Raw genomic sequence first — 5,338 nt, forward strand, 5'->3', positions numbered from 1 at the left:
CACTTTTTTCAAAATTAGGTAAGAGCAAAAGGGTGATAATTGTTATTGTTTTTATTTAATAGGTTAGGGTAAATCTTGTGAAAAAGTTATGTTGCTGCCACTCCAGTGTATACTTTTCTTTTTCTTTGCCATTGATAGGATGATAGTTACATTTTGATGGTTTAATAACTTGACATAAATTTGCCTGGGCTTATTAGGAATTTGTGATGAACAGGCAGCTCGGTGCGCTCTTTCAATTACTATATTATTGGCTTCAGTTGAGTAATCTAGTAGACATCCCAGTATTTGTTTGGTGACTTCTTTTAGTTGTGGATGTTCGCAGCTCTCTGGGACTCCTCTTATCAGAATGTTATAGTGTCTACTACGGGCTTCTAAATCCAGTACTTTCTGATGAAGCTCCTGTATGAAATTTGTGTTTATTGATCAATTTTCATTTCATTCTCAGCAACCTTAGTTTCCGTTAATTCCAGTCGAGATTGCTAGTGTTACCAAATATTGATAGCTAATCAGAAAAGTTTTGCATTGCCATTTGTAGAGGTTGTAATGCCGATTTTAATTCTTCCAGGCCAGGAAATTGTTCTGACTTCATTTTTGAAGTACATTTGAGAGTTTCTTGCTGTTTCCCCATACGTGGTCTTTTAATTGTCAAATCCTTTTCAGGTGATGTAATAGCTGAGGATTTTGTTTTAGTTGTTTGTACATCCATGCCTTCTGGTTCAGAAGACATCTCAGGCAGGAGATAAAAATTGGGTTTAGGAGTAAGGCCTCTTACTTCCATGTATTTGATCTTTTAGGAGATGAGCTGAGGAGTTAAATTAATCTTCTAATGAGCAGGCAGCATATCTTTATACTTTTGGCAGAAAACTGCATTGTACTAGAGTATAGGAAGCTCCTTGAAAGACAGGTCATTGAGATAAAGGCTGATTGTCTAAGAATTATTTGGAGAAAGTTAGGATCTGTGATCTTATGTTGCTCATTGGATACCCACCATCTTGGAATTGCTTAGGCCTGCTTTTGTTTGCCATGTGTTGCATGCTATCTACATTTGCTCTGGAGCCTGCTGAAACTATACTCTTGTCACTTGCAAGCTTACTTTTGAGTCTCTCTGTAACTTCATGAATTTGACAAATCTCAACGGCTTTACTCACAGTTAGATCACTGTCATAAAGCAAAATCTTTCTCACAGCAGCACTGTTAATACCACACACAAGCCTGTCCTTTATCAACTCATCTTTTAAGTCACCAAACTGGCACATTTTAGCTTTGTTTCCCAGGTCAGTAATATAAGCTGCAAAGGTTTCCCATCTTTTCTGATCTCTTGTGTAAAACAAACGCCTCTCTAATGTAATATTTGTCTAGGGGTTGCACATTTCTGTAATGTGTTCTTCAAACACTCAGGGTCTTTCCTTGATTCAGCCTGTACAACAATATGATGATTTTCACCTTCTCCCTTATATACTGCTGGTGCATACACAAATGAACGCTCTCTTTCAATGGTCTCTGACCCAGCTAGGTTTAACAAAATGAATGCCCTGGTGTATGCATCTTTGTCAGAATAAGCTGCTTGTATAAAAATATCATAGTCTTGCTCAAATATTCTTCAATTCTTTGTAATACTCTGATCAAATACAAGTGGTGAGGGCTTTCAAAATCCATCTGCCATATTAACACATGCCAGTGAAGGGTTTTTCAAATATGCACAAATACACACACATACACATATGCTAGAAATTTATGCCAATATTTGTAACTTTGCAACAACAAGCCTCTGAATGACTGAATTTTGTGAAATGAGTTTCTCAGGCACTGTAACACTCTCAAAATTGGCGTACAGCAAGAGTAATTTATCATCAATATCATTATCAAATAACTGAACTGTGTGAATGAATTGGACAGAAGAAGCTCGGAGTAAGAAACATTTCAAAGTAACTGCACTTTACGAACAGACAGTACATGGCACACTGAAACTTCCCCCAAATGGTGGTACTTTGCTAGATAATTCTTTACAGTGCAAGAAACACTCTGTAATGGCAGTACTTTGTGAATCGACACACCCAGCGCAAGAAACGTTTTGAAATGGCCGTACTTTGACTGCACTTTACAAAATAGTTGCACTTTGTACACAAATGAACTCTTTGGAATAAACGCCCGGTAATAGGCACACTCTGTAAGCACTTTTACACATTTTGAGATACTTTGAATAACTCTAGTTATGCCCTTGATACAATACGAAGTGATAGTTATGCCAAAACATAATAGCACTTTACCAAAAAACATGTAGTCACCTTGCTTTATTTATGCTTAATGTGCCCTTTTTTTACCCTTATTACATTCATTTTGTTTGTTTAATTTCTTTTCATGCCCATTGTACTTTTCTTGTGCTCATTTTACTCTAAATATGCCCATTTTGCTTTAAACACATTTGTTTCATTTTACACATAGTTGTTTTGATTTAAACATACTCAGTTTGCTTTAAACATAATCATATTCATTTTGTCTAATATCTTAATCTTAAACATTTTGCTTAATTAATAAACCTTTTGTGCCTCTTGCTCATTTAATAATGCAGTTTGTGCCCTTGTAATGCTCCATTTTACCTGTTTTATAAAGTAAACTGTTCATGCAAGTTTTCATTACCTTTGGTTCTTTTCTGTATTTTTTTTGTGCTTGTTTCTCTTAGTTTATTTTCACTGTTATCTCTGCACCTCATGGCTCCAAATATCAATCTCTAAATCCCGGTTCTGACACCATGTCACTTGTCTTGTCTCAATATAATAGATGAGTCTTCATGGGTTCTGTTCAAGCAGCTTTGTTATGTACAAACACATAACAGTTATAGCTGTTAACTTTAACTTAGGTAACTTGTATACAAACTAACTACAGTCATTCTCACATGCTTACTCTCTGACTGCACTTGCAAAATGGCACTAAGTACAAGTGCCTATTTTTTATATGTGCACGTTCATCATTTGTTAAGCTTCTTAAAGACACATACACACTGTGCTCCTCACTTCCTTCTGTTGTATTGTCTATTTACACCAGGCGTCCACCAGGATGGCTTATTTTTCTGGCTAGACTTGCGTTTAGCTTGGTCAGGTACTGCTGTTTCTATGTAGTTGCTTAAGTGGCTGTACAGGAAATCTTATATACTTCTGCATACACCTCAGTGTTTTCAGGGATGGGGTGAGCTTTAAAGTTACTTATGCTATCATGTAATAGAAGGGAATTTGACTTGGAAAAATTCTTTAGGGTTTTAGGGTTTAATGGGGGTTCTACCATTTTATTTCTTTCAAAGGAGACTGATTTATGATTTGATCTTACCAATGAGGATATTACTCTGGGGGGAGTGCAATACTCCCCCCCCCATGTTTGTGAGTACTATGTCAAGGATATTTGAGTCCCTAGTCAGAGTGCAGACCAGCTGTTCCAGAGCATTTGCATTTATAAAGTCTAGGAATCTCTGAGCCTGCATGTTAGTGGCCATGTATGTTTCCCAGTTTATGAAGGGGTAGTTAAAATTGCCCAAGAGTAGTGTGTTGGGCTGAATGGTAAGGGATTCTATTAACTTCAGGTATGTGAAATGGTTTCATGGTTCATAGTTTGAGACATGTAGCTAGCTGGGGGATTTTCCCTATTGTCAGCTGGATATGGAGTAGCACAAGCGAGCCATCCTACTTGACTAGTCTAGAGGTGTGATTGTTTTTTATGTAAATGGAAACATCTCCTCCTATAGTTTTTTTCCCTTTCAGAGGGTGGTCTGAATGTGTGATAGGCATTGTAGTCTTGCACTGTTGGGGTACTTTCCACAACCTTGAACCACATCTCTGTAACTGCATAGATGTCATCATTCTCCAGGGTGAGGAGAGCTTCCACGGAAATCATTTTCTTCCTAGCACTGAACAGTAGTACTCTCCACTTGGCATTAGAAGGATTTGTTATGTTGGTAGGTCTGTTGGTTTTCCACTGCCTAAAAAAGATACTTTGAGAGTGGCTAATACCTTGGTCAGCATTCAAAAGCCTAGCATCGACAGGTGTAGACCATGTCTGGCAAAGCAGTGTGGTCTGTCGATCATGTCATCCCAGGTTGACAAATATTGGATCCCATTGGAATGACACCAGTAGCTAAGCCAATTATTGAAGTCAATCATCTTTTATTTGTACTGTGGTATTATTCTTGGTGAGGGTAGAATGCTGCTCAGTGTGAGGTTTATACCAGCTGGCGACATGTATTCTGAAAGGTCCATCATGTCTCTCTTCATATAGTCTAGGAAGGTATGTCTCAGGTTATTCACACCCACACCCACACTAACTATGGTTGAGTCATACTGGTACTTGTGGTCAAGAGACCTGAGTATCTGCATGATCTGATGAATCCTGGCAAATGACAGGCAACTGACTGTAACCCTCTCCTTATCCAACCTGGTGGGGCTTCCATGTGTCTCATGATGGACTCTTCTATGACCAAGATATTTGATTGTATGGTATTTCATCTTAGGGGCTTGCTTGCTTGTGGAAACACTGTGATGTGTATTTTTATGTATAGTTGTTGGTGCTGACTTGGTTTTGTTTGCATGTGGTATCTGAGGGCAGCCTACAGGAGGCCTCTGAGGCTTTGGTAAGTTACTTGTGAATACTTCCGCATATGTGGATTTGTGTGCCGAGACCATATTTAGTGAGGGAAATGATGTGCATGTGCTGACAACCGGTTTGCCATTTGATTTGTCAGTATGTGAAAGTCAGGACTCAATCCTCATACTGTAACTATATCTCTCACATACTGTGTTTGTTTATTTGTTTCAGTATTATATGTGTCAGGATGCCAATGTCCACCAGACTGGCCACAGAGATAGCAAAGGAGAATAATAATGCTGGAAATGAATTCATCCTCAAGTCTTGGTGAGTACCTTCATAAGGTGGACCCTGTTTTCCCAATATCTCACCAAGATGACACAGATATCTAGACTGTATTTTATATAACATTATATCATGGGCAGAAGCATGTTAAAAAAATAAAAAAAGAAGCTGGATGCACAAGACCCAAGATAAAAAAGGTGTCCAGTCCTGTAGGTGGACTGGTGCCAGGACTGGAAAAAATGACAGTGTAGCATCCTTAAGACACAGAAACATTCCTACAATAGGGCTAGGCCAGACCCAGGGGGAAGATGGCCCTCCCCTGTTGCAGAAGAAAGTAACAGTCCACAAAAATCACAAAAAACTGGTAGGACAAAAAAAGAGCCATATAGATGATAGGGTGGACTATTTAGGATAAGAAAGAAATTATGTATTGTTATTTTTTTTATTTAGCATTTGTTTACTGGGAAATTTTGACTTGGAATAA

Source organism: Protopterus annectens, chromosome 7.part0 (genome assembly GCF_019279795.1).
Source record: "Protopterus annectens isolate FY-2018-M chromosome 7.part0, PAN1.0, whole genome shotgun sequence".
Lineage (NCBI taxonomy): Eukaryota > Metazoa > Chordata > Ceratodontiformes > Protopteridae > Protopterus > Protopterus annectens.